This window comes from Quercus robur, chromosome 3, assembly GCF_932294415.1.
Source record: "Quercus robur chromosome 3, dhQueRobu3.1, whole genome shotgun sequence".
Classification (NCBI taxonomy): domain Eukaryota; kingdom Viridiplantae; phylum Streptophyta; class Magnoliopsida; order Fagales; family Fagaceae; genus Quercus; species Quercus robur.
In genome coordinates this window covers 36,933,197-36,946,084 of record NC_065536.1, presented here as the reverse complement: position 1 = coordinate 36,946,084, position 12,888 = coordinate 36,933,197, and positions in this window count along the sequence as shown.

Genomic DNA, 12,888 nt, shown 5'->3' with positions numbered 1-12,888 from the left:
GTTTGCCCCCGTTTGGCATCTTTAGCTAGCTTGTCTCTAGCATGCTTTCCTTCTATCTCTTCCTTGTTGGCTTGTTTCTTTGGTCTTTGCATGTACACGCATGGAGCGAGGATGCTTGGAGCTAGGGCATGACCTCCTAGACACAAGCAAAGAGGGCAAGGATACAAGCAAGAAGATGCAAGCCCACAAAGAGCAATGTTTAGTAGATTACGGGACCTAGCCCCTCCAAAGTAGTTTTCTCCTTCCCTCTCTTTAAGCCTCTTCTCTAGAGCATGTATTAGGGTCCCCCTCCATGTACCCCCTTTTATTTCCCTGCTCCTTTCTTAGGTCACATTCCCTAGGTATGGCAATGTCTTTTTGTTGGAAAAACTAGTTTTGCATCTCATACAAAACACACAATAGAAGCAACACAAGGATCTACTTCATTCATGAGAGATAACACGTAATCTTGAATTTTAGAACAAAGAATAGAAAGCATACCTTGATGCAGTGAAATTCAAAAACAAGACTTGAGAATACCTTAAATATTCATTCCAATTCCACATGGTGTCCAAGATGAGTCATCTCTCAATTAGTTCTTACGTACATTGATTTTCCTTTGGAAAAGTGTATTCCAAAGATATTGCTTAGAGAAAACTGTTTTCTCTTCTTTTAATCATACATACGTATTAATTGTCTTTGGCAGTTACTTTATTTAATAACTCTTATTAAATAAATAATTGATTATCTAATTGGGTTAGCCTTTTGGGCTAACCCATTTGGGCTTAAGTGTGTGGCTTGGCAAATGAAGACAAACTATGATCAACTAGAAGTCTCCACTTCCATGATCAAGACAAACTATCTTAGTTGATGTGTTATAGTCCTTACAAATGAAACGCCTAATTTCATCACCGACTATGAACTACATTTTGAGTTTACAAGGAATTTGCAATTTATATCTTCTGTAACTAAATCACATACAATGCATCTCAAGGACTATGATAATGTCCAATTAGTTCATATAATTAAACAATTTATTTATTTACAAATAGTCTCATATAATTAAACAATTTATTTATTTATAACATGCCAATAAATTGGATTTTAATGCATAAACCCTAACAATCTCCCACTTACTCTCAAAGAAAATTTTGCATATATTTGTCACTTATTTCCCTTTAGAGTAAATCATAGTCACTCTAAGGCAAGGTATGGAAAGAAGTTTCAGCCAGATTTATTACATAAATTATCTTTTCTACTACTACATCCCACATAATTATATATCTCTAATAAGATCATACTTACGCTTAATGTGTATCTTCACCACCTAGGATGAACACATATCCTGAAGTCAAACTTCATGAATCACAATCAAACTACAAGTCAATGTTGTGTACCAGTAATTATCAAATCCTCACTTTGGTAGACAAGCATATAATCTCCCATTCTCCTAAGATACTTGAGTATATGCTTTACTCCCACTAAGTTATGTAATCCAGGATTTTAATTGATATTTGCTTACCATGCCCATTGCAAAACAAATATTTGGCCTAGTATATAGCATTTCATAATTGAGACATCCTTTTAACATGGTATAAGGAAACATCTTCATATGCTCTTCCTTTTATATATCTTAGGACTATAGTCCTTTACAAAAGAACTTCAAACTTAAAAGGAAGAAATCCTTTCTTGAAGTATCACATGTTATACTTGGCTAGAATCTAATCTATTTAAGTAGTTTGAGATAGACCCAACATCCTAATTTCCGAATATTACCAAAATTAAACTCTTAGGATATGACCAGTCTCACCTAAGTACTTCATATCAAACTGGTATTGACAACAAAATGTCTGTTGATGACAACATCTATACATCATTCTAAATGATAAGTGTAAGGTTGAATTTAATCAACCATCTTGTTAGTTTTATTCCGTGCTAAATTTGCTTATAATTCAGCATTTAGAAACCCTATATTAGGTGGGAATCATGTAAAAGTAATGTGTAGGAGAGTGTGAAGAAAAGCTCAAGAATGTGCACTCAGCAAGGGACTCGCGACAGGATCTCGCGACTTGCAAGTCGCCAAAGGATGCACACGAGTGAAGCATGCAGAGGAGTTGAAAGTCACGTCAGCTGGAGCACTACAAGACAAAAAGTCCAGTTTGGCCATTCAGTTAGCTCACGGCTTGGACTCTCGACTTAGTCAAGTCACGAGGCCAAGTTGCCAGTCCACTCTGTTTGGGAAAAACTGACTCTTCGCATTCCATACACACACCAATATAAATACCCTAATACTCACAAAATGTAGAATGCTTCTAGAGAGAATTTTGAGAGAGAAACCCTAGAAAAAAACAAGATTGACTCATCCACAATCTTTACATAGTGACTCTTCAAATTTCTCAACTCTCACCATCTCCATTGTTAAATCCTTGAGAGGTACATTAGCCAAAACCTTTTCTCACCATACCCATATCTGTGAGGAGGCTATTTTGTGCTTGGGAAGCAGTTAGGAAGGGACCAATTGATATTGGTTGATACTATGGGTTATAGCAGTAATCACGTACTTGGAGCCATGCATTGAAAGGAGAGATTGTCACTATATTACAAGTCCAATTGTGTATTAGGGTAAAGGTTCAACTGTAAGTTGGTATAAGGTACTAGGATTCCTTTACTTGTAACCTCTTGTTTTGATAATAGTGAATTTTCGGGAGTGGTGACCTTAAATTCACCCGATGGGGTTTTACTTTGAAGGTCTTCCCCAATTGTAAATAAATCACCCGTGTCAAATTTAATTTTCGCTGCATTTAGTTATTAGGTGATTTGTTTGTGTTACCACGCATATTGCATGTTAAATTGACTTAATTAATTCACTTAGCTAATTAATTGGTTAATTTACCTAAGAGGTCAATATATTCTTGGCCTATCATTTATGTATAGTTTGTATGGTAATGTGAGGTCAGATTATTATCTCAAAGTCCGTGACACGATGGTTCGGCTAATATCGTGCCTTCCCGACTCCAACCAGAACTTGGTAGGAAAGTACGTCAAAGTGAGCGGCAACTGGCTTGCCGGAAAGCTAACATGCCCGACCTCACCTCGGGAGATTGGTTGGTATTTACTTTTTATTTTACTTTTCTAACTTTTTGGTTACGTATGAGAGATATTATTATTTGGTATTGGTTTTTTATTTTTTATTTTTTATTTTTTATTGTTGTGTTCTCTTTACTATTGTTGTCATGTTAGCTATTTCACTTAACTTATTTGTGTTTTTTAATTTCTTTCTATACAAACATAAGGCGATACAAGCCAGATCTCAATACCGTACATGCTAGAGATTTGAACTTCGTGTTGCGATCCAAGATTTCCCTTCCCTTTTGCCCTTGTTTATTCTTAGTTTCCCTCTCTCTCCTTTCAGTGTAAAATATTCTTGCTCCCTTCTCCTTAGTGTCTAACCCCCTCTTCTTCACCTTCTTCTCCTATTTATAGCCTCCCTTTAGTGGATTAGAAATGATTAGTTTTAACATTTTTTGTGCAAGTGGAACCCTTCAGGATTATTCCTAATAAAGTTGGGTCCCACTTTGGAAACGGAGATTCCAAGATTTGGGACTTACAATAGACGTCGTATGTTACTCTGCAGCAATACTTCCCAAGGCATTACCGAGGTACTTTCCGGGCCGGGTTTCAAACATGACTGTACCCCGAAGATTATCCAATCTACGGCCCAACCTCCCGAGCATTGTGGATTGGGCCCATCGTGAAGCTAGTATCAGACCCTCAACCAGTGGGCCTACCACTTTTGGGCCGATGACCATACATATATACTATTTTAGCTACCTTTTAACTTTATTTACAATATTTTTAGTAAAAAAATTTTAGTTTCAACTAAATAAACTGTTCCCAAACGGACTTTAAGTTGAAAATAACATAGACCAAATTTATTGTAACTCCAAAATGATATTTTCGCCTAAAATAAATTTTAAAACATAAAATCACCTAATGATGTCAACTTGCTCGAATACAGACATATTTTAAAGTATAGTATCACTCTAATTTATCTAAGACATAGCTCAAAGAGCATAATTTACCAAACCAAGAATAATTTCATATAAAAAAAATTCAAACATTATGGCTCAAGCATAAAGTTTAACCAAAAAAAAAAAAAAAAAGACAACAATCTATTATGCTTTATCTATAAATAAAAAACATAAAAATAAAATTTTAATTTCCTTTGGGTAAGGCAATGCACAATGAGAGGATAGGAAAGCTAAAATCTAAATTTCAATTGTGATTTTAGTATTGAGAGAGAGGAAGAGATTGGTTGGTGCGTAACCATATAAGAGGTTCAATGACTAAAATTGACAATCTGCCATGCGGGAAACTTGTTTACAAAAATTGAAATCTAATTCAAATTGTTATGAGAAATTGATCACCATTGATAACTCAACACATTTATGACAATTCTTTTTAAACAATTTAGAATTTTAATTACGATGGATTTTGATTGGTCCACAATATTGGGGGTGTTATTGTAATAGTAAAAAGAATAAGTAAGACATTTATGTTATCTTTTTTATTTTTTATTTTTAGTAAAACTAATTATTAAAATAAAAATTTAGGGCCTTGTTCTATTAGAGAGCCCTAGCCTAGGGGCCGACCGTGAATGGTCTCACAAATGTTCCAACTTCCGAGCCCCGTTTTTAGACTATTAGGTGGATCCAAGTTAATTTTGACGTTGTTCCAGCCATGGACCTTAGGTAGGCTTTTGCTAATTTTTTGGGCCTACATTGTGTGCCCAAGTTTCACACGATGTGCTGGCGATTTTGGCCCATTAGCATTTATTTTTAAAATATTTAGGCCCAAAACACTGTTTGGGAAATATATAGCAATATACCACTTTTTTAGGTACTCGAGCTTGCCAAGCTCGAGTACTATGTTTTTTTAATCCACTATCGCCCCATATTCAAGGAACCCTATAGTGGCGTTTTTAAGCCCTATAGTGACGTTTTCGGGCCAAAAAACGCCACTATAGGGCCCCTTGAACCTGTTATGGGACTTATAAAAAAATTTTGCAGGAAAACGCCGCTATAGGGCCCAAAAACGTCACTATAGGGCCTAAAAACGCCACTATAGGGCCCCTTGAACCTGTTATGGGACTTACAAAAAAATTTTGCAGGAAAACGCCGCTATAGGGCCCGAAAACGTCACTATAGGGCTTAAAAACGCCACTATAGGGCCCCTTGAACCTGTTATGGGGACTTACAAAAAAAAATTTGCAGGAAAACGCCGCTATAGGGCCCGAAAACGTCACTATAGGGCCCCTTAACCTGGTATGGGGCTTAAAAACGCCGCTATAGAGCCCTAAAACGTCACTATAGGGCTTAAAAACGCCACTATAGGGCTCCTTGAATATGGGGCGATAGTGGATTAAAAAAACATGGTACTCGAGCTTGGCAAGCTCGAGTACCTAAAAAAGTGGTATATTGCTATATATTTCCCAAACAGTGTTTCGGGCCTAAATATTTTAAAAATAAATGCTAATGGGCCAAAATCGCCCGATGTGCTAGCATTTACTAAGCTGAGCTTATGACTTATGTGCTGGCTTGTATAGTGGGTTTTGGGCTGATTTTGTGGGTCTCAGCCCATCTTAGTTTGATGTACCAAATTTGCCTCTAACAATATTCTTGAATAAAAAAACTTAAGCAAAATAGGTTGCAACACCCTAATTTTTATGAATTCGATCGATCTCACTTCCTCACACGTTTTCAGCTGAAACAATAGACCGTAGGTAATTTCGTTTTGCAAATCCTCACGTTGCTACTTTGACAAAGTCGAACGGCTTCTTCATTTGATCTAGCTTTCTCTTTCTCACACCCCAAATAATTTAGACTTTGTAAGAGACATATTTGTCAAAATCTAGAATCTTACTAAATTAAGTTATTATATTTTTTCCATGTATTTGTCGCCAAGATCAATTTCCTTTCGTCGTCAGTTGCACGTCTCATTTATATTTGTGATAGCACCATGTTTCAGAAATTCAATTTCCTTGTTTTATTTTTTTTTTTTTGGTTGAAATTCAACCCATTTCATAGCCACAAAATTTCCCTTATAACTTAGACTTTTCTTCTAAAATAGCAAGTGGGAATGAAAGAAAATTTTTATTTTTCATAAATTTACTAGACGATCTACAAGTTATAAATGTCGTAGTAAATTGATTTGGTACTAGGCATGATATTTAGTACTTGTCGTTGTAGGTTCTTGAATATTTGTCCTCAATTGATTTAAATGATGAATTTGTATTTATCTTTAAAATAAAATGAAAATATTTTATGCCAGAGAGTTTTATCATTATGTAAGATATATATAAGAGACATTTTCAATAGACGAATAATATTATAATAATGCCAAAAGCCTTGTGGCTGAATTGGTACCTCTCCATGCACAAAGTACTTGGGAAGTCTAAGAGGGAAAGGGTTTGAGTTGCGGGGTTAATAACATATTGTAATTATTTTTCAAAAAAAAATATTATTTTTTTTAATAGAGTTTCAACCTATGTCGTCCGCTTCTGATAATAGTTCTTTATCATCAGACCAAAACACCAATCAGTTTTTGGTGTAGGCGGGGATTAAACCCCAAATCTCTTATACAACCATCTGAAATACACCAACCAAATTAAAATAAATAAGAAGAATTTGGTAAAACTTTAAGTCTGGTTCTTAAATGCAATACATTAAGGGAGCATTTGGTTCGCCGTGAAGTTACATTACACCGTAATATTACGTTAGTATAATTTTATATTAATGTAATTTCAATACAAGAATACAATATTACATTATTTAGGAAAATGATGAAATTAAGATGATGTAATATAATTTGTAATTTTAAAATATGATAATTTTAGAAAAAATAAAATAAATCAAAAATCTTAATGTCACATTATTGTAATGTGCATCACATCAAGAACACATTGCAACGAACCAAACCCTCCTAACTCATTCAATTAAATTCAAATTAACCAATTATTTATATTCAAATTGTGTTTCTTTTAAAGTCAATACAAAATATCTACAATAAAGAAACAATAATAAACACGTACGTGCATGCGTAAAGTATACGTTGGTGTAATGGTGTTTCAGTTGTGTGTTTCTCAACCATCTCTGAATGGTCTGTCAACACCCAAACAACCCCAGACCTCTTGTATTTCTAATTATCGTTAGAATTAACTTATGGCTGAGCCTGAGTGAATTAAATCACTTATTACGGTCCTATTTTCTTTTTTCAAATTTTTGGTACAAAAAAAGAAAAAGAAAAAAGAAATCATTGTGTAATGTGTACACAGTCTGGTGAAGCCGAATATTTTAGTCTTTTTTTTTTTTTAATATATATGTTTTTTCAATTCACAAATAGGTTAGAACATTTCAAAGCAACAAATTACACAATTAATGATCGTCAACCAACCCAACCTACCACTAATCACGTGGCTCGTTTATATTGGATTACCTGCTGAAAGTCTTGTAAGAGAAATCAATGAAAAATGAATGCTTTTACACAATTACATTAGTTGTAGACTTGAAGTAATGCTAATGTAGTATTTTTTTTCTTTTTAAGATAAAGTATAATTTTAATTTATGGCATTCACTCATATTAATACATTAATCGATTTATGAGGTAAGCAATGTTAAATTTCAAATATTTAATTCTAGGATAAAATTTTTACCAATTAAGTTAATTAAAATCCATTGACAATTTTAATTTGGAATTTGGAATGGAACATGAGGGAAGTTAGTATAAGGTTATAGACACGTAGCTAATTAGCCATTTGGAATTTGCAAGTGAAACACGAGGGAAGGCAGTTAAGGTTTGAAGTACGCTTTGTGATTCATTCAGGAAAAAAAGAAAAAGAAAGGTACGCTTGTGATTCTATTTTGGGTTCTTAGATTTGACTACAAATTGTAGTCTTTGGGATGTATAAAAACAAAGACTAGTATGATGTAGATGATATTATTGTAAATTTGTAAGGAGAAGACTCATTCAGACAATGAATCAACGATGTCTCAGAGAATAATGAAACCGCGACCCAACTTGGTTAATGGTTATAGCAACGTATTGTAATTTGTATGGTACTGACAACTAGTTGTTTAGTTTAATTTATTAATCGTTGGCTGACGTGCAAAATTTGTCTAATAATCTAGCTATTTAAAAAAGTGAAAATTATTGCTTTAATTTAAATATGTTTTTACGAAAATAATAATGAGTACCTATCTCAAGAAGGATGTCAACTATCCTCCGTTGATTTCGAAAACTATTATTATTTTTTTTTTTTGAATCAGAAAAATTCAACTATTATATATTACTATTACTATCTCCTATCTTGTTTGAGCCCAACTCATCCAATCGGATTATATAAAATAAACACGTTGCCAGCTCTTAGCTGAAAGTCATTCCCATTGTAATAGGTAAAAAAAGGGTTTTGACTTGAACCAATTAAGACCAAATTTATAGAGGTGTACGCGCTCATTAGTCATTATTATTATTATTATTATAAATTTTCGAGTGGCATTGGGCATGATAAATTGTTGAATGGCCCAATCTTGTTTCTTATTCATCAGTGTCTTTGTTGTGAATCCAAAGGATCCAATAAAACCAAGTTAATGAACGATTTTCCAATAAAATTTTTGTTCATCCAATATGTCCTTACAAACTGAGTGATGCTATGCTGCCGCTTAAATATATATATATATATATATATATATATGTTGAGAAACAATAACTAAATGAGTTATTATTACAATATTTTAGAACTTGTTTCTAACTAAATGAATGATTATTATTATATAAAATACATAATTTTGTATATTTTTCCTTATAAATAATATCTCTAATTAAAAATATCAATAAAAAATTTTCTAATTTTTTTTTTAGTAATTCCTTATTTATTAATGAAAATGGTGATTTGAACTCAAGCAGTTAACTCTTTTATAATACTTGCATAAATATGGTTATCCTAAAATAATTAATTCCAAACTTAAGATTGAAAAATCAATTATATTTGTACACCTAAGAGAAATTTCATTTTTAAGTATTATTTTGATACTTAAATCATCTGTTTTATTATTGATTTAATTCAAATGGTTAACACCCTAACTTATACAACTTGAGCAATGTCTCTAATTATATTGTGTTTTAGCCTTTAAGAACACATATATTAATATTACACATGAAAAAACACTCCGGATTTCTGAAATTCTTTAAAAAAAAAAAAAAAGTTACATAGGAATTTGGAACAATGAATATAATTTAGCCAAATATTATCTATGATCTAAAATGATATAGGGGAACTCTAAATTGAATTTAATTAGACTTTAGAAGAAATATGAGAGGAATTCCTCATACTAAGAAATTAACACAAAGCGCAAATAAAATTTTAAAATATAGAAATAAATAAACATTGATAAAGTCTTAACAATCAATAAGTAAAAGTGATTTGGAATCAAATTGCACTATAGACCATGAAAGACATGTTTTTAACCAAATTTTTCATAGTGATAGTCAATTGAAAAATCAAAATACTTACAAACTAAATACATAGAATAACCAAAACCTAAAACAAACAAAATAGTTCAAAAGTTAAGAACTTAAAAAATTAAATAAAAAACTTACCTAAGAGAAACCAAGAACTTAAATAGGTATCCCTTATTTTGCTTCTTTATAGTAGACTTCCTTTGACATAATATCAATACATAAAAATTTAGAAACAAATAACAATAAATAATATGAATTTATTTAATTAAAACTATCATACACACACACACATACACTTAAGTTGCAACTTCAAAAAATAATAATAATAATAATAATAACGTGGAGTGCAAGAAGGATTCTATGGAAAGACTATTGGTCATGATTGTGGTGGGTGAAAGTTTGGCACCCAAAGGTCCAAAGGCTAAGAGCTGAGAGTTGGGTTTTGGATATGAGCCCGTTACGATTAATTTGTTAAAGATGGGTAAGATAGACAAACACGTTGATTTCTTGTCATATGATCTAACGCTAGGAAATAAGAATCGACCAGAAATCAAAAGAAAGATTTGATTAGTAAAAACCTAAGTCTTGTATTAATGTTCCCTCGGTTGTCTAAGGAAGGTCTTATAGTTTATAACAATACAAGTTCAAGTAGCTTTTTTCCCTTGATTCTACATCCCTTCACTAATGGGATTTTCCCTTCCTTTTATAGTAATTTGCCCTTAATCCTGACCCTCTAGCTGTAGGGTGGTGGATTTCTCCCAGATACTTGTCCCATCCCTCCTTTGGGGTGAGGGGGGGGGGGGAGAGAGAGAGTAGAGTGAGCGATAGGCTGTTTGGGCACAGTTCAAACATCACTTCCTCCATTAATGCGATTATCCTAGTTAGTGCAATAACTTTAATGCGGAGGGGATAGATGCTTCCTTAACACGCCTCCCTTTCTCTCTCCTCCAATGCCTATCCTTGGGGTCTGTCTCAGTCTAAATCCCTTGGTATGGTGGTAGCTCACCTCCCCTTCTTCGGGCGCGTGGAGCTCTTGCTCGACCTCCCCCCCCCCCCTCGGTCATCCTACCATTCTTTATCTACCTATTGGGACCAAACGGTCCTCGGGGACAGCCCAGTAGTGGCTCTGCCCTCAGACCGCCCATAGGGAATATATATAAGTTTTGAAATTTTGATAATAGATTTTAGTTGGAGTATGATTTAAATATCTGAAACTTTAGATGATAAAGTTTTAACTAATTAAATTTTATCCCTTGATTCGAGGAAATATATCCTAACAATTAATAAAATGTATTTTTTTTAAATAATCAATAAAACATAAATATGCAACTTGAGGGGAATAAAGCATGGGATGTTGTGGGATTTCGGATTTCAGTTTAGAATTTATTTATTATTTATTTTTTCTAGGGAAGGAAATTTAAAAAAAAAAAATTATTGTAGACTTTTAGTTTGAATAGAATTTAAATTTTTAAAACTTTAAATGATAAAGTTTTACGTAAATTAAACTATTTTAATTTTATACCTTAATTTGAGGAAATATATCATAACAATTAATAAAAAAATTAATTTAATATTTAATGAGAATAGTTGTTTATTAGGAAAAAAAGTGTTCCATAGATAAAGAGAGAGAGACACTATCATATAAATTTATCAACTCCTATGAATCTATACAACATGTATATCCTTCCAATGTAAATACATATGCGTAAGTTGCAAAAAAAAAAAAAACAAAAAAAAAAACCAAAAACAAAAACAAAAACGTGAGGTGCAATGGAAATTCTATAGAAAGATCATTGGTGAATATATATAAATTTTGAAATTTTGATAATAGATTTTAAGTTGGAGTAGGATTTAAATTTCTGAAACTTATATGCATGTTGTATGTTTTGTTAAAACACTTATAGTTACTTTATCCAAAGAAATTGATAAGAACAAATAAGTTGTTGTCTCTATCAATTGAAACTTAAATGCATGTTTCATGTTTTATTAAAACAGTGTTACTTTATTTTAAAAAATTGATAAGAACAAATAAGTTATTATCTCTATCAACTGAAACTTTGATGCATGTTGCGTGTTTTGTTAAAACATTTATTGTTACTTTACCTAAAAAAATTGATAAGAACAAATAAATTGTTGTCTTTATCAACTAGAACTTAGATACACGTTGTACGTTTTGTTAAAACATTTATTGTTACTTTATCTAAAAAAATTGATAAGAGCAAATACTTAATTACATGTTGTATGTTTTGTTAAAAAACTTATTGTTACTTTATCTAAAGAAATTTTTAAGAACAAATAAGTTGTTATTATCAACTGAAACTTAGATACATGTTACATATTTTATTAAAACACTTATTGTTACTTTATCTAAATAAATTGATAAAAACAAATAAATTGTTGTCTCTATCTAAAACATTGTTTTCATCCAAAATATTGTTGGAATTTGGGAAAGCCACTTGGCGCAATTGTTTTTCGTAAAATTTTTTGTTTCGTTTTAGTTTTTGAACTTTAAATTTTGTGTCAAATTAATTATTCCATTCATTGTAGCATATAAAATTATAAGTCCAATTTTGTATCAAATATGTAAATAGTTTATGTTTTATAAATGACAATGGACAGAAGGATTAACTAAACATATATGTTTAAAATGACAAAAAATAAATTTTTGATAAAAATGACAACTCACTTAAATTTACAAGTTCAGGCTATGAATTAATTTGTGGGTTCTAGTTAGTTCAACTGATAGTCTCTGATGATTGAATAGGATATCTAGTATTCAATCCTCATCTACACCAAAAACCAATTGATGTCTTAATCTACTGATAAAGAGAACAATCATTATAAGTGGACGTGAAACTCTATAAAAAAAAAGTGGTGAATTAAATTTAAATTCTAAATTTTATTATATAATCTTACAAAGATGTCTTCTTCTTTTTTTAACAAAATATTTAATCATGTGTCTGCAATCTTTTTTGCTAAAAGCCTAGAACCAAATTTCATTAAAAAAAGAAGGAAACAACCACAAGGGTAACAGTATTCTTGCCACTTTATAGTCTTTGAGTCTTTCTATTGTTTTTGTCTGATTCTCTCTATGAGGCAATGCTTGAATGCTTGACTTTGACTCATGTCTTGCTTGTTGGGAATATTACACAAAATAATAATGGAAGAACAAAATTAATACAAAAGACAAACAGAAAATAGATAACTTGGAGGCACAATATCATTTTCCTTAGACAATATTTGCCCCCATATTATTGTTGCTAAAGGGTTATCGCAAATTTGTCCCAATGATACAACCAAGATGTTGGATTCTACAAATAGCAATCTTGAAGAATGACCACATAAGCCTCTATTTATACCCATAGTGTTATATTTCATCAAAAGGCATGTATG